The sequence below is a fragment of the Lampetra planeri genome, chromosome 81 (assembly GCF_965212315.1).
Source record: "Lampetra planeri chromosome 81, kcLamPlan1.2.h2, whole genome shotgun sequence".
Taxonomy (NCBI): domain Eukaryota; kingdom Metazoa; phylum Chordata; class Hyperoartia; order Petromyzontiformes; family Petromyzontidae; genus Lampetra; species Lampetra planeri.
The window spans coordinates 1,247,324-1,266,165 of record NC_136185.1 but is presented as its reverse complement, the minus strand read 5'-3'; the positions used below and the strand labels follow the sequence as shown (position 1 = coordinate 1,266,165).

The following is an 18,842-nucleotide window of genomic DNA, read 5'->3' as shown; positions in this document are numbered from 1 at the left end:
AGGCCTCAAGACCATTTCGAGAGGGATTTCACTGAGGATAGACGCTCGACTCCTCTCTCTGCAGATTAGCCTTTTCCTGCGAGACCCAGCCAGGCGAGCCCGATTGCCTGGCGACTGGGAGAGTTCGTGGCGATCTCTTCAGACGGGTTACAGGGACATCGACACGCCGTGCATCAACAAGTAAGTGTCTTCGTTAGTGGATAAACTGGTAGTCGCGTGTAGCTCGACTTACGAGACGTTACTGTGTGTCGGTTAGACGTTAGTGAGAGTTTGCTTCTTGGCGATTTGAGCCAGACATCCACGCAGCTTAGAGAGTGCCTTTAACTCTCAACAACACCCGCGACTGTTACTCTGCTCTGAAGAATCAGTCACATGGAGCAGATACTCTCTCCACAGCGCCACGCACACACGGGCGAGAAGCCATTCAAGTGCTCTGTTTGTTTGAAGGCATTTGCATGGAAGTCAGCTCTTCACAGGCACCAGAAAACACACACGAACGAGAGGCCATTCACATGCTCTGTGTGTGGGAAGGCATTTTCACGGAAAACAATTCTACACAATCACCAGAAAACACACACGGACGAGAAGCCATTCTAATGCTCTGTGTGTGGGAAGGCATTTTCACGGAAATCATATTTTCACAGTCATCAGAAAATACACTCAGGTGAGAAGCCATTCAATTGCGCTGTGTGCGGGAAGACGTTCACGTGTTAGATTTTAAGAATATGTTTTAACTGTTGAATTCCTATTTGGAAATAATTTGCCTAGTCCCTTTCTGTTTGAGCAAGCGTATTAATAAAGATTTCAAATACGAGTATTAACGTGAATTTTCTTGCAGATTAATAAAGACCTGAATTGTTTTTAAAGATAACTGATCGTACGTAATTTCAACCATATCCTTCCTTTAAAAAAAATACGGACGAGTAGACATACACACGCAAGTGTGCTTATAAACACGACGGTCTATACAGCGGTGTGCATTCACACACGAGTGTGAATGTGTTTCTTCGCGTTTTAACTTTAATTTACTTGCAGAACAATAAAAACCTGACATGTTAAAGATGACTAATCGTCCCTTATTGCTACAATGTTCATAGCGAACACGTGTGGAGGCGAGTTTCAGGTGAAGCATCTCCAGCACACAAGTTTACCCTCACCTGGCAGCATCGTGGCTGTCCGCTGATATAGCCCTGTGAGCCATTCGGCTCTTGAATCGGGTGCGACCGCAACAAACAAAAAAAACAAGAAAACATCTTAAAGTGACTATGTGCAAACAAAAAATCTAGGAAAAAACAGCAAAATATTGCAGAAAAATCACCGTACACCAACCCTGTGCAAATATCCCAGTGGGATGCAAATCAAACAACAACAACAACAACCACAAGACAACTGAGATTAAGGCCATCAGTCTAACTCTATTCTACAACAAACACACATGGCCAAACCAAAAAACTATTCTAAAAACACCAAAATAAAGGCATAAAAGCAATGCAACAGCGATCATAGGAACTGTGACCGAATTTTCACAATAAACGACGTAACAACATTACACCACAAACTCTGCAGCCATAGCTGGCTGCATGAGTCACTCCACAACAGTAGGAGCATCAGTCGGAGTATAAACACCTGATATGTCAAAGATGACTAATCGTCCCTTATTGAAGAAGCGAAATAAAAAAATAATAAAAATAAAACAATAAAAATAAATAATATTTTTTTTTATTATGTTTTATTATTTAATAAAAATAAAACATAATTAAAAATTTTTTTTCAATTTTTTATTATGTTTTATTTTCATTAAATAATAAAAAAATGTCATTTAAAACAGAATAAAATAACTTTATAAAAAAAAATTATTTGTTTTATTTTATTATTTCCCTTCTACGTGACTTTACCGAAAGATCCAAGAAGGTTCATTTACTTGCAGAACAATAAAGACCTGACATGTTAAAGATGACTAATCGTCCCTTATTGCTACAATGTTCATAGCGAACACGTGTGGAGGCGAGTGTGCACATACAGGGGTGTACATACAGACATACAATGCAGTGTACATACACACGCGAGTGTGCATGCACAGCAATATTAAAGTTAATACTTTTTTAGCAGATTAATAAAATATCTGATTTTTTTAAGTTATCTGAGCGTTCGTTAACTGTACAATACTTACAACAAACACGTGCACACACACACACACACGAGTCAAAGTCAAGTGTACTTACACAGCAGTGTAAATACACACACGCTTACAAGCGATACCATTTCGATTATCAAGTGTATGACAGCAATCGTAATAAATTTCGTGGATTAAATTTAAAAAAGACCTTCATTGTTCTGACGCGCTCATATCAACACAAGTACTTAAATATATATAAACAAAGTCAGCACGGTATAAAGTTGAACCTCAAAGTCCAAATCACAATTGTAATACTGCATTTTCCTGGTAACGCCTTTGAACTGGCAGCAGTTTGCAGCACATTGCAGGGTGAATATTAGCAAATTAACGCGAATTACGCGGTGAGATGAATATACATATTCAGGATTAAGCTCAATAGAAGAGATTCCACAAGTAATGACTAATCCCATATCTGCATTTCCCATAAATATGCTAAATTCCTCTTGATATGCAAACTCTTGGAACCTCCGAGTTCAACCAGTCTACACAACAAAGGCTCATTCCTAACAGCGTGTTTCAGCCGCATCGAACCTCACAATAATAATATCCTCACACCCTCAACCAGCATATATACAAGGACTGTTTTCTTGTAATGTATCTTACTTGATACAGCTATCGTGCTGTGACGGTTCCACCTGAAGACGGAAGCTTGTGCTGCCTCCGAAACGTCGTGAGAATTATTTTATTCTGTTTTTATTTTTATTATTTTTATTATTTCCCTTCTACGTGACTTTACCGGAAAAACCAAGAAGATAGAGAAGCTCTGTTGCTAGATATGCAAATTGTAATTTCAAAAAAATAACAATTGAATGTAAAGTTCATTAAATGCAACGTCGGTTGTTTAGTTACTGCAGCTACATACTATTAACATTCCTTCCCTTTATTAATGCTACCCCTACCCCCTCCCTTTGATGCTGCTAATCCTGCATAATGCACGGGCATAATATGACTTTGAAAACCCCCCGTCCACCTACTACGCATTTCACAAGTAGTACTAATCACGTACCTGCATTATCCATAAATATTCTAAATTCCCTATGATATGCAAATTATTTTGTCAAGGCGCCCTTCCCCTCTTCCAACCCAGCTAAAATATACGCTCCAAGCGTGGTGGTGTTTCATTTTGCTTCCTCTTAGTATCTTTCACTCGACGGGCAATGATTTAGTGTATAGCAGATTGTATAATAATAAAGAGTATAAAATTGTAATGTTTAATACAATGTATAAGGCAATATATAGTATCGTAATTGTATACAGTAGGGTGGATAGAATAATACATAGTGTAATATTACACTATTTATTATTCTAAGGGGTGGTGTAGAGTAATACAGTATGTAATTTAATGTTGGGTTTGTCTATGGCAGCATATAGTACGGGGAAGACCTGTTTGATGTAAGGGAAAAAAGTTTAGCTGGAACATATTATATTTTTTGCGACATAGAATTGTAATGTATTACTTACTGTTAGTAGCTCAGCTTATTGGAGAGTATATTTAGTATACTGATGATACTATGTAATTTATAGTTTATTTTTTTACGTAGTTGTTTAGTTACGGCAGCTACATACTATTAACATTGCTTCCCTTTATTAATGCTACCCCTATCCCCTCCCTTTGATGCTGCTATTCCTGCATAATGCACGGGCATAATATGACTTTGAAAACCTCCCGTCCACCTCCTACGCCTTTCACAAGTAGTGCTAATCACGTACCTGCAGGCGTGGCCTGGACAGAGCCAGCCACGCCTGGGCGGAGCCGGCCACGCCAGAGCAGATGTAAGCGTGGTGTGAACGCAGAGCGAGGCTGTTGTACTCCGAAGCGAAGACATCATCGGTCCTCAAGTCCCGGGTCGTCGTCCTGGGCCAGGCAGCCCGTTGTCTGCCTGGTCCAGTCTGTGTCGTGTTCCAGAGTGTTAGTGAGTTGAGGAAGGTGGTCACCACCGCATGTACAGTGTTATATTACTTACCGTTTAATAAATAGTGTTGCCTCCAATCTGCGTGTGTGTGCACCTATTTCGAACCCACTACATATATACACACCGAAGGTCGTATGTTACAGACTAAAAGATGACGATTGTTTTTTTTTGCGCAACGTTATTATGAACCACGCTTTCAAGCTAAACCATTCAGATGATTATTCAAAGTTTATGACAGAAATTATAACAAAACACACTCGTTTGCTAAAAGCACCATGCTCAACACGAGTGTCCTTAAATATGTTTGTTAAACAGGTTCAGAACAGTATTAACTTGCACCTATTAGTCCAAGATGGGGCCGGCTAGTTTTTTTTGGCTAGTCCCGTGTGTGTTTGTTGTGTGAGGTGTCTTGATAGCAGTCGTTCTCCACTGTAGTCCTGGCATCTGCTGCTCAGATTCCTTCCACAGCTGTGGTCCCAGTGGCACCGTCTCTCCGGGGAACCATGTGGTGTGTGTGTGACGTGTATCACGGGGTGTGTGGGTGTGTGCCTGGGATGTGTCACGGGGTGGGTGGGTAGTCTGGTGATAGTGGTCATGGTTGGCAGCGATCCACGACCACAACAACCACCCCTACTGTGTGGTGGACATGCCACCACAAAGCAGCACGCGGCGGGGGAGTGAGGTGATCGCTCTCGCCACGCGAGCAAGGCCCCCTCGCTTCCTCTTCTTTCCCTGCATCAACAACAACAACAATAACCGCCATTCGCCACTAAGTGGCGGTGACGTCACCACGACGCTTGTGCCAGGCCACGTGCACCTTGAGGCTACCACGTGAAGTGTCGAACGCCCGCTGGCAGGAGGTCACGGGGCAGACCCAGCAGGTGCCACGGGTCGACTGACCGAGATGACCGAGATGACTGGCTGATGCACCACCTGTGCCCCCTACTGTACCAACTTGCTGTGCTTTAGCCACCCGGCGCTCCGCTCCTTGTTGTGAGCGTCGCTCCTCCGCCCTCCGTTGTTGTTGGAGGGCGACTGCCTCCAACTGCCCAGTAGCGTCCTTCACGCGCCTGCATCACCACCTCCACCACCTGCACCTCCTCCACCTCCTCCTTTGTCTCGTCCTCCATCTCTTCCGTCGTGAGAATTATTTTATTATGTTTTATTTTTATTATTTTATTACTTCCCTTCTACGTGACTTTACCGAAAGAACCATGAAGATGAATCCCTGCAGATTAGAGGACATTTTCGGGTGAATATTAGCAAATTCACAGGAAGCACGGAATTATGCATGGAGATGTATGTAATTATTCAAACAGAAGTGTACAATTACGCAGTATAATGTACATACGTATTAAGGTTAAATTACAATGGCCAGATTCGCTAAGCTATGTTGCTACATATGCGGATTGTTAATGTAGAAATTAACAATTGAATGCAAAGTCCATGATAGGCCAGGCGAGAACAAAGGAATTGTATGCGAGAGGGGAGTTATAAGGGGCTTAAAATCAGACCTCAAGACCATTTCGAGAGGGATTTCACTGAGGATAGACGCTCGACTCCTCTCTCTGCAGATTACCCTTCTCCTGCTAGACCCAGCCTGGCGAGCACGATTGCCTGGCGACTGGGAGAGTTCGTGGCGATCTCTTCAGACGGGTTACAGGGGCATCGACACGCCGTGCCTCAACAAGTAAGTGTCTTCGTTAGTGGATAAACTGGTAATCGCGTGTGTAGTTCGACTTACGAAGCGTTACTGTCTCGGTTAGACGTTAGTGAGAGTTTGTTTCTTGGCGATTTGAGCCAGACATCCACGCAGCTTAGAGGGCGCCTTTAACTTTCAACAACAACCGCGACAGTTACTCTGTTCTGAAGAATCAGTCAAATGGAGCAGATACACTCTCCACAGCGCCACGCACACACGGGCGAGAAGCCGTTCAATTGCTCTGTTTGTTTGCAGGCATTTGCATGGAAGTCATCTCTTCACAGGCACCAGAAAACACACACGAACGAGAAGCCATTCAAATGCTCTGTGTGTGGTAAGGCATTTTCACGGAAAACAATTCTACACAATCACCAGAAAACACACACGGGCGAGAAGCCGTTCAAGTGCTCAATTTGTGGGAAGGCATTTTCACGGAAATCAATTCTGCGCAATCACCAGAAAACACACACGGACGAGAAGCCATTCAAATGCTCTGTGTGTGGGAAGGCATTTTCACGGAAAACAGGTTCCCTATCTCTTAACATTGCCCCATAGACTTCCTATGGGAACCGGTTCCCTATCTTTTAACATTGCCCGATAGACTTCCTATGGGAACCGGTTCCCTATCTCTTAACATTGCCCCATAGACTTTCTATGGGAACCGGTCCCCTATCTCTTAACATTGCCCCATAGACTTCCTATGGGAACCGGTCCCCTAACAAAACAGTAAGACTTCACAAATCTGTCTGTCGCCTGATGAAGCTAGTTGTAATTACTGGCGAAACGTCGTACTCAGATTGTAAATGTTGTGGCTTGGCTCTCCAACACACCGGCTAGTGCTGTACTAGTGACGAATTTCCACGTTCTGTTTACGTGACAACCCTTACTAGTTGGCTGTGTAGGGTGGTGGCGGGTTTCAACGACACATTTATATATTTACGCGATCTAACCCAAAAACCTCTAATATGGACATTTTAAAAAGAAACATGCTTACAAGCTTTAACATTCAGATGATTATTCAAAGTTTATTAAATAAATAATGATATAACACAATCGTTGTCTAGAAGCACCCCGCTCAACACGAGTGTCCTTAAATATATTTAGAAAACAACGTCAGTACAGTATAAATTTGCACCTCTTAGTTCAAATCACAATTTTAATACTTCAGTCTGCATTTCCCTGGTAACGCCTTTGAACTGGCAGCAGTTTGCAGCACATTGCAGGGTGAATATTAGCAAATTAACGCGAATTATGCGGTGAGATGAATATACGTATTCAGGATTAAGCTCAATAGAAAAGATTCCACAAGTAATGACTAATCCCATATCTGCATTTCCCATAAATATGCTAAATTCCTCTTGATATGCAAACTCTTAGAACCTCCGAGTTCAACCAGCCTACACAACAAAGGCTCATTCCTAACAGCGTGTTTCAGCCGCATCGAACCTCACAATAATAATATCGTCCCAAACTCTACCAGTATATATACAAGGACTGTTTTCTTGAAATTTCTCTCACTTGATACAGCAATCGTGCTGTGACGGTTCCACCTGAAGACGGAAGCTTGTGTTGCCTCCGAAACGTCGTGATAATTATTTTATTATGTTTTATTTTTATTATTTTTTATTTTATTATTTACCTTCTACGAGACTTTACCGAAAGAACCAAGAAGATGAATCCCTGCAGTCACGAAAGCTTTAAATCGAAATTTATTTTTATTATTTTATTATTTCCCTTCTACGTGACTTTACCGAAAGAACCAAGAAGATAGAGCAGCTCTGTTGCTAGATATGCAGATTGTAAATTCCAAAAATAACAATTGCATTTAAAGTACATGAAATGCAACGTCGAGAACTTAATCTTTCATAAATGCAACATCATTCCAAACGACCCCACCATTTGTGTGCTGATGTCATTGACCCAATTCGATTGATACCTGTGACTTACAGCTTTCCACACCTTACACCACGCTCCCACGCCCCCTTCATTCGTTTTTTGTTTATTAGAAGGAGGCACTCCCTGTTTTTTTCCAATCCCCTGCCACGATTTAAGTTTTGCAAAAACAATCCCCTTCCTTCATTGACGGTGTTGGACGGTAACGCTGTGGTGGATGTGAGCAATGTCCCGGAGGGAAGGCTCGTAGCCACCACAGTGGCCCACGAGGTCTTTGGACGAGTGCGAGGGGCTGGTAACCCCTCAATAGTCAATGCAATTAGCAAAAAAACTCGTCACAAATTTTAAAACTGGCAAAATATTGAACACATACACACTGGTGTATATACACACCGAAGGTCGTATGTTACAGACTAGAAGATGACGATTGTTTTTTTGCGTAACGTTATTATGAACCACGCTTTCAAGCTAAACCATTCAGATGATTATTAAAAGTTTATGACGGAAATTATAACAAAACACACTCGTTTGCTAAAAGCGCCATGCTCAACACGAGTGTCCTTAAATATGTTTATTAAACAGGTTCAGAACAGTATTAACTTGCACCTATTAGTCCAAGATGGGGCCGGCTAGTTTTTCTTGGCTAGTCCCGTGTGTGTTTGTTGTGTGAGGTGTCTTGATAGCAGTCGTTCTCCACTGTAGTCCTGGCATCTGCTGCTCAGATTCCTTCCACAGCTGTGGTCCCAGTGGCACCGTCTCTCCGGGGGGGAACCATGTGGTGTGTGTGTGTGACGTGTATCACGGGGTGTGTGGGTGTGTGCCTGGGATGTGTCACGGGGTGGGTGGGTAGTCTGGTGATAGTGGTCATGGTTGGCAGCGATCCACGACCACAACAACCACCCCTACTGTGTGGTGGACATGCCACCACAAAGCAGCACGCGGCGGGGGAGTGAGGTGATCGCTCTCGCCACGCGAGCAAGGCCCCCTCGCTTCCTCTTCTTTCCCTGCATCAACAACAACAACAATAACCGCCATTCGCCACTAAGTGGCGGTGACGTCACCACGACGCTTGTGCCAGGCCACGTGCACCTTGAGGCTACCACGTGAAGTGTCGAACGCCCGCTGGCAGGAGGTCACGGGGCAGACCCAGCAGGTGCCACGGGTCGACTGACCGAGATGACCGAGATGACTGGCTGATGCACCACCTGTGCCCCCTACTGTACCAACTTGCTGTGCTTTAGCCACCCGGCGCTCCGCTCCTTGTTGTGAGCGTCGCTCCTCCGCCCTCCGTTGTTGTTGGAGGGCGACTGCCTCCAACTGCCCAGTAGCGTCCTTCACGCGCCTGCATCACCACCTCCACCACCTGCACCTCCTCCACCTCCTCCTTTGTCTCGTCCTCCATCTCTTCCGTCGTGAGAATTATTTTATTATGTTTTATTTTTATTATTTTATTACTTCCCTTCTACGTGACTTTACCGAAAGAACCATGAAGATGAATCCCTGCAGATTAGAGGACATTTTCGGGTGAATATTAGCAAATTCACAGGAAGCACGGAATTATGCATGGAGATGTATGTAATTATTCAAACAGAAGTGTACAATTACGCAGTATAATGTACATACGTATTAAGGTTAAATTACAATGGCCTGATTCGCTAAGCCATGTTGCTAAATATGCGGATTGTTAATGCAAAAATTAACAATTGAATGCAAAGTCCATAATAGGCCAGGACGAGAACAAAGGATTTGGATGCTAGAGGGGAGTTTTAAGGGGCTTAAAATCAGACCTCAAGACCATTTCCAGAGGGATTTCACTGAGGATAGACGCGTAACTCCTCGCTCTGCAGATTACCCTTCTCCTGCGAGACCCAGCCTGGCGAGCCCGATTGCCTGGCGACTGGGAGAGTTCGAGGCGATCTCTTCAGACGGGTTACAGGGACATCGACACGCCGTGCATCAACAAGTAAGTGTCGCGTGTAGCCCGACTTACGAGACGTTCCTGTGTGTCGGTTAGACGTTAGTGAGAGTTTGCTTTTTGGCGATTTGAGACAGACATCCACGCAGCTGAGAGGGTGCCTTTAACTCTCAACAACACCCGCGACTGTTACTCTGCTCTGAAGAATCAGTCACATGGAGCAGATACTCTCTCCACATCGCCACGCACACACGGGCCAGAAGCCGTTCAAATGCTCTTTGTGTGGGAAAGGATTTTCATGGAAATCAAATCTTCACAGGCACCAGAATGCACACTCGGGCGAGAAGCCATTCAAATGCTTTGTGTGTGGGAAGGCATTTTCACTGAAATCAAATCTTTACACTCACCAGAAAACACACTCGGGCGAGAAGCCGTTCAAGTGCGCTGTTTGTGGGAAGGCATTTGCGGAGAAATCAACTCTTAACAGACACCAGAAAACACACACGAACGAGAAGCCATTCAATTGCTCGGTGTGTCGGAAGGCATTTGCATGGCAGTCAGCTCTTCACAGGCACCAGAAAACACACTCGGGAGAGAAGCCATTCAAGTGCTCTGTGTGTGGGAAGGCATTTTCACGGAAAACTATTCTACGCAATCACCAGAAAATACACACGGGCGAGAAGCCATTCAATTGCTCGGTGTGTGGGAAGGCATTTGCATGGCAGTCAGCTCTTCACAGGCACCAGAAAACACACTCGGGAGAGAAGCCATTCAAGTGCTCTGTGTGTGGGAAGGCATTTTCAGAGAAATCATATCTTCACAGTCATCAGAAAATACACTCGGGTGAGAAGCCATTCAAGTGCTCTGTGTGTGGGAAGGCATTTTCACATTAACAACATCTTAACAGACACCAGAAAACACACAGGGGCGAGAAGCCATTCAGATGCTCTGTTTGTGGGAAGGCATTTGCGGAGAAATCAAATCTTAACAAACACCAGAAAACACACACAGGCGAGAAGCCATTCAATTGCGCTGTGTGCGGGAAGGCATTTTCACGGAAATAAAATCTTCACAGTCACAAGAAAACACACACGGGCGAGAAGCCATTTAATTTCTCTACGAGGGAGAGGACATGTTCACGGTCATCACCCCGAAACAAGCACCAGAAGATCCGCAAAGACAGGGAATTGAAATCAAAATGTAGAATTTAAAGTGCTGCAATGAGTTCTGAAAAAAATGCATCTTTCTAACCTTTGCAGGTGGATCCTGAGAGATGGCTGAATGTAGTGGATGTAATTAGCGCTGACGACAATTCAACTTTCGACCACATGAAGTTGGATCCTGAGAGATGGCTGGATGTAGTGGAGTGACTGGAGACTCAAGTGTATTGAGTACATCTGTTAACTGTTGCATTGTGTATATTCGCGTCTCTAAGATATATTTTTTCAGTGATTTCCAGTACACCGAGCTGGAGTGATGTTGTGAATAAAGTCAGCACGGTATAAAGTTGCACCTCAAAGTCCAAATCACAATTTTAATACTGCATTTCCCTGGTAACACCTTTGAACTGGTAGCAGTTTGCAGCACATTGCAGGGTGAATATTAGCAAATTAACGCAAATTATGCGGTGAGATGAATATACGTATTCAGGATTAAGCTCAATAGCCAGATTCCACAACTCATGACTTATCCCATTACTGCATTTCCCATAAATTTTATAAATTCCTCTTGATATGGAAACTCTTGGAACCTCCGAGTTCAACCAGTCTACACAACAGAGGCTCATTCCTAACAGCGTGTTTCAGCCGCACCAAACCTCACAATAATAATATCCTCCCACCCTCAACCAGTATATATATACAAGGACTGTTTTCTTGGAATTTATCTTACTTGATACAGCAATCGTGCTGTGACGGTTCCACCTGAAGACGGAAGCTTGTGTTGCCTCCGAAACGTCGTGAGAATTATTTTATTATGTTTATTTTATTATTTCCCTTCTACGTGACTTTACCGAAAGAACCAAGAAGATAGAGAAGCTCTGTTGCTAGATATGCAGATTGTAATTTCCAAAAACAACAATTGAATGTAAAGTTAATGAAATGCAACGTCGGTTGTTTAGTTACTGCAGCTACATACTATTAACATTCCTTCCCTTTATTAATGCTACCCCTATCCCCTCCCTTTGATGCTGCTAATCCTGCATAATGCACGGGCATAATATGACTTTGAAACCCCCCGCCCACCTCCTACGCATTTCACAGGTAGTACTAATCACATACCTACATTTTCCATAAATATGCTAAATTCCCTTTGATATGCAAATTATTTTGTCAAGGCGCCCTTTCCCCCATCCAACCCAGCTAAAATATACGCTCCAAGCGTGGTGGTGTTTCATTTTGCTTCCTCTTAGTATCTTTCACTCGACGGTCAATGGTATAGTGTATAGCAGATTGTATAATAATAAATAGTATAACATTGTAATGTTTAATACAATGTATAAGGCAATATATAGTATCGTAATTGTATAGTGAATATACAGCAGTGTGATATACAGTAGGGTGGATAGAATAATACATAGTGTAATATTAGACTATGTATTATTTTAAGGTATAAGGTGGTGTATAGTAATACAGTATATAATTTAATGTTGGGTTTGTCTATGGCAGCATATAGTACGGGGTAGACCTGTGTGATGTAAGGGAAAAAAGTTTAGCTGGAAGCATATTATATTTTTACTACGTAGAATTGTAATGTATTACTTACTGTTAGTAGCTCAGCTTATTGGAGAGTATATTTAGTATTGCTGATACTATGAAGTTTATACTTTAGTTTTTTACGTGGTTGTTTAGTTACTGCAGCTACATACTATTAACACGCCTTCCCTTTATTAATACTACCCCTATCCCCTCCCTTTGATGCTGCTAATTCTGCATAATGCACGGGCACAAGTAGTACTAATCACATACCTGCATTTCCCATATCCCCTCCCTTTGATGCTGCTAATTCTGCATAATGCACGGGCACAAGTAGTACTAATCACATACCTGCATTTCCCATAAATATGCTAAATTCCTCTTGATATGCATATTCATTTGTCAAGGCGCTCTTCCCCCTCCAACCCATCTAGCGTGTGCCGGGGGGCGATTGTTGTCATGTCTGGAGCGTGCGGAGCGCGGTTCGGGCTGTGTGTGTGTGTGTGTTGACGATGGACGCGCTATCTGCTTGTTTGCTCAGTGTTAAATAGTGTGTGTGCGTTGCGGCGTGGGGTTGTTATCTTGATGGCGAAGTTAATTATTAACTCGGCTGGGTCGTGTATCCCGCGCGGTACCATCTCGTGGGTTGCCGTGTGCGACGTACTTAATTGAAAAAGAATAATTTTTTTTGGTGTGTTGTTGCTGCAAGGTGCCATGTGTGATGTGGTTGATTGCAAAAGAGAGAATATTTTTGTTGTTGCTGCAATGTACGACAGGGTTAATGGTGTGTTGGTTGCCTGCAGATCTGCTTGCTATTGTGCTTAAATGTGCGCTTGTGATCGCGATATGCTGACTGCATGTGCTGTTACACTGTTCTGTACGGATACGGAGTGCGGTGCATTAGTTGACCATTGGGTTCGGGATTGTTATTAAGTGTGCGTACCTGTTCGGAAATTGGTAAAAATTCGGGGGGGACCCAAAAATTTGGTCGTATGCGTGTTTATGCACACGACATTGCGTGTGTGTTCATAGGTAATTGCGCTTGTTGAGAGAGAGGATGCGAGTGCGCGATGATGCTGTTGTTGGTGACTGCTGTTAAGGGTGATGGGGCCGTAAATTGCCGCCAAGTGGCGCCGCTCATTCTGTTGATTGCATGCGGCCAGGGGTTGCTTTGCGAGTTGGTGTGTGTAAGCAATGTGTTTTGGTAAAATATTGGTTAAAATTTCCCCGATATGACTGCTGTGCGCAGCAAGCTGGGGCTGTGCGTCTATCATTGGTGGGGTTGTTACAACGTGACGGGGGGATGCGTCTTGTGACCCCCAGCAAAGGGCAGCTGGGGTGCACGCACGGGGAAAACTGGCCACGTGTTCGCACGTTGGGCCGCCATTTTGCGCGCACGCGGGGTATAGCGACGATGCGCTTTGCGCAAGGGGCCGCCATTTTGAGTGCGCGCGAGATATTGCGAGAACGCGCTTGGCGAAGGGGGCCGCCATTTTGAGTGCGCGGGAAAAACCTCGGTGGGGCAAATATTCCATCTGTATATGCCTGCCATTGTTAAGTGGGTCATGCACGAGTTGTGGTCACATCGGCCTATGGCTGATGGCTGACCTGACAGCCCGGAGGCGAGATGCTCCGTGGTATTTCTCAAACTATTGGGCCGTGTGCTCATATGGCACGGGGAGTCGTGGTTCAGTTGTGCGGTGGCAGACTGAACCTGGTGTGCCGGGGGCTCACGGGATTTGGGTTAGGGCGTTATTGTCTCTATAAGAGAACATTACCCCGTGGGGGGGGGTCGTTGGTGTCTGACCTTGTCGAGGGATTGATCTTCCCTTGGCTATAAAGCGTTAGACTATAAGAGGCTGGTGTGTGTCCATCGCTGATGGGATAGTAAGGGAGGAGCATGGCTGAGTTGTTGCTCATCCCCGAAATTGCACTAGCCGAGAGTATGGTCAGTGGATGTTGCTGTGGTTTGACGATCACGGTGAGGGTTAGGGCGAGTTAAACGTTACCGCTGGGGAGCGTGGCTCTCTCCACGCGAGGGTGTGCGACTGGGGGCTTTGGAGAGAGTGACCGTGGGTACATGCTGTGTACGTGCGATGTCTGTGCTGGTCCTCAAGGGAGGATTGCTGGTCGGCAAGAGCAGGACATGTTGTTGTTGTCACATGTAAATAATATTGTTAAAATGTAAATACTGGGGCATCCATCGCGTCAATTTGGGTATTTATTGGGGTTTTCTTAAGCGGGCCGGAATTACATCATCTCCACTACCTTGGGGCCGGGTGGCTGTCGTGTACGACATGCGGATGTGCGTTGTTGTGCTGTGCCTCAGGGGATTGGATTCTCCTTCTCGTCACAGATCTTTGGCGCCTGCCACACTGGGTGTTACCGGGTGTGCTTACCGGATGTGGACTTCGGAGGAGGATTTGGGCGCCCGTTCGTCACTTCTGCTCTACCAGTTGCTCTCTGACGTTGGACTTGAGCCGAGCGGATGGAACAGCAACATGGACACGCTCTAAAACACCAACATTCCTGGATTGTGCGCGTCGGCCGTTCTTGCGTGTCGGTTGCCGTTGTTGTGCATTGTTCCATTGTTGTTGTTGCGCGTAGGACAGGCCGGTGTTCTGTTCCGGATCCTGATCCCTCCCCTTTCGTTACTTGTGTTGTTGTTATAATCTCCGTTGTGTCTGGGGGACTCCTGATTGTGATGCCTTCGCTCGCATTATTTTGTCCTGTTTCAGCCGAGGATGGCTGGATTTTTCTTTACGAAGGGGGGGGGGTGTGTAATGCGAGCGTAAATGGGCAGGTCGGATTTGACGATCCGAGAGGGAGGAGTCATGGTCACGTGGGCGAGGGGTTATAGGAAGGAGACCGGACATCGGGGAGACGAGGGAGTGAAGAGACCACGTTGGGTGGTCGCCGTGCCTCAGCCTGGTGGCTGAGGAGCAGAGTGCGCGGGACACGCAGGGCGTGCGAGGTTGCACGGAGCAGCAGGGTAGCTGCAGAGCTAGCGGAGGCTAGCACAGGGCGTGCGAGGTTGCACCAGCAGCCGAGTAGCTACAGAGCTAGCGGAGGACTAGCAGGGCGTGCGAGGTTGCACCAACAGCAGAGTAGCTGCAGAGCTAGCGGAGGCTAGCACAGGGCGTGCGAGGTTGCATCAGCAACAGAGTAGCTGCAGAGCGGAGCAGCAGGGGAGCGGCAGAGTGCGCGGGGCGCAAGGAGAGACGACGCTGGACCGAGGAGGAGGCCAGCGGGGTGAGCGGAAGACGAACACAAATAAGGGACCGACGGAGATCAACATCGTGTAACGGAGTCCTTTATTACACATACACAGCAGTGTACGTATACAGGGATTGCGTTTGACATCACAAATAAATGGGCGAACAAATGATTGTACATACCTATACACATACATACACTCATGTATGTATCCACATAAACAAGTGTAAATATACACGTGTACAAAGATTGCAGGGTGAATATTAGCAAATGAACGCGAATTATGTGGTGAGATGCACATATGTATTCAGGCTTAAGCTCAATAGCCAGATTAGCGAAGCTAATTGCTAGATATGCAGATTGTAAATTCAAAAAATAACAATTGAATGTAAAGTTCATAAAATGCAAAGTCGAGAACGTCATCTTTCATCAATGCAACATCATTCCAAACGACCCCACCATTCGTGTGCTGGTGTCATTGACCCAATTCGATTGATACCTGTGACTTACAGCTTTCCACACCTTATGCCAGGCTCCCACGCCCCCTTCATTCGTTTTTTGTTTATCAGAAGGAGGCACTCCCTGTTGTTCGTCAATCCCCTGCCACGAGTAAAGTTTTGCATAAACAACCCCCTTCCTTCATTGACGGTGTCGGACGGTAACGCTGTGGTGGATGTGAGCAATGTCCCGGAGGGAAGGCTCGTAGCCACCACAGCGGCCCACGAGGTCTTTGGACGGTTGCGAGGGGCTGGTAACCTCTCAATAGTCAATGGAATAACCATATAACACGTCCAAAATATTAAACACGTGCAACATATTGAACATTCACAAAATATTGAACACATTCACACTGGTGTATATACACACCGAAGGTCGTATGTTACAGACTATAAGGTGACGATTGTTTTTTTTGCGTTACTTTATTACAAACCATTCTTACAAGCTAAACCATTCAGATGATTATTCAAAGTGTGACGTAAATTATTATATAGCACACTTGTTTGTTAGACGCACCATGTTCAACACGAATGTCCTTAAATAGGTTTATTAAACAGGTTCAGCACAGAATAAACTTGCACCTCTTAGTCCAAATCAAACTCGACATCTTCATTTCTATACTTCGAACTGTATGTCGCTGTTAAATCTTCTAAACCTGCAGCAGTTTACAGGACATAGCCGGGTGAATATTAGCAGATTCACAGGAAGCACTGAATTATGCGTACAATTATGCAGTGAGATGTACATACGTATTAATGTTTAATTACAATGGAAATATTAGCTAAGCTATGTTGCTATATTAGCGAATTGTTAATGTAAAAATTAACAATTGAATGCAAAGTCCATGATAGGCCAAGACGAGAACAAAGGAATTGTATGCAAGAGGGGAGTTATAAGGGGCTTAAAATCAGACCTCAAGCCCATTTCGAGAGGGATTTCGCTGAGGATAGACGCTTGACTCTTCGCTCTGAAGATTACCCTTCTCCTGCGAGACCCAGCCTGGTGAGCACGATTGCGTGGCGACTGGGAGAGTTCGATCTCTTCAGACGGGTTACAGGGACATTGACACACCGTGCATCAACAAGTAAGTGCCTTCGTGAGTGGATAAACTGGTAATCGCGTGTGTAGTTCAACTGTCTCGGTTAGACTTTAGTGAGAGTTTGCTTATGTGGATTTTAATTAGACATTCACGCAGCATAACTCTCAACAACACCCACGACTGTTACTCTGCTCTGAAGAATCAGTCACATGGAGCAGATAAACTCTCCACAGCGCCACGCACACACGGACGAGATGACATTCAAGTGCTCTGTGTGTGGGAAGAAATTTGTACGTAAATCAAATCTTCACAGTCACCAGAAGACACACACGGGCGAGAAGCCGTTCGATTGCTCTGCATGTGGGAAGGCATTTGCACGGAAATCAGATCTGAACACTCACCAGAAGACACACACAGGCGAGAAGCCATTGAAATGCTTTGTGTGTGGGAAGGCATTTTCACAGAAATCAACTCTTAACAGACACCAGAAGACACACACGGACGAGAAGCCATTCAATTGCTCTGTGTGTGGGAAGGCATTTTCACGGAAAACAATTCTATGCAATCACCAGAAAACACACACAGGTGAGAAGCCGTTCAATTGCTCTGTGTGTGGGAAGGCATTTGCACGGTCAGCACATCTTCACAGTCACCAGAAAACACACACGGGCGAGAAGCCATTCAAGTGCTCTGTGTGTGGGAAGACATTTTCACAGAAATCAAATCTTAACACTCACCAGAAAACACACACGGGCGAGAAGCCATTCAAGTGCTCTGTTTGTTTGAAGGCATTTGCACAGACATCACATCTTCACAGGCACCAGAAGACACACTCGGGTGAAAAGCGAATCAATTGCTCTCCGAGGGAGAGGACATATTCACGGTCATCACCCCGAAACAAGCATCAGAAGATCCGCAATGATAGGGAAGTGAAATCAAAAGGTTTAATGCAAAGGGCAGCAATGAGTCCTGAAAAAAGTGCATCTGTCGATCATATACAGGTGGATCCTGAGAGATACCTAGATGTAGTGGATGTCATTTGTCCTGACAACAATTCCTTTTTTGACCTCATGCAGTTGGATCCTGAGAGGTTGCTGGATGTCATGAGCCCTGACAACAATTCCTCTTTCGACCCCATGCAGGTGGATACTGAGAGATGGCTGCTGGAATGGCTGGAGAGTCAAAGTTTTGAGTACTTCTGTTAACTCTTGAAGTCATGGAATATGCATGTTTGTGTCTCTGTTAGATCAGTTAATAAGGTACGAAATATTATTTTCGTGATTTCCAGTACCCCAAGCTAGAGTGATGTTGTGAATGCTCTATAATGTGTTCAGATGAAAGCCTTCCTTTTAAGTTCCAGAAGTGTTCACTTATTTCAGGATGACAACAATGTTAGACTTCTATAGATGCGTTGCTTCGTCTGGTGGTTGTATAATCGGGACTGGTAAATGTGTGGTGTTTATGGTAGAAGGTGCCATGTCATCTTCTCACAGCTAATTGCGTGTTAAAGTTTATTCTAGACTTCGTCACGTTAAGGTGGTGCTTTGTAGTCCTATCGGACTACTTGTTGATGTGTTGTGAAGCGCAGTGGTTGTGTGGTGGTTCAATTTCTAATTTTACTCTCGTGGTTAAGTGGTAGTGTTGAGCTAAAGTTGGAGAAATACTGTGATCACAACTTTGCTCAATATTTTAAACATGTTCTTTATATTTTTATCATTGTGTAATAAATAAAATAACTTAAAATAATAGGTTTCAGAGAGTGCGTGGATTGCACGTTCGTTGTTCTTGTGTTTGATG

The 18,842-nt window shown here is 44.6% G+C and overlaps 1 pseudogene; it reads left to right on the top strand.

Annotated features, from left to right (window-relative positions):
- The first annotated feature begins 372 nt into the window (after positions 1–372).
- Positions 373–18,842, top strand: part of LOC144738295 (uncharacterized) — a 44,885-nt pseudogene continuing 26,415 nt past the window's right edge.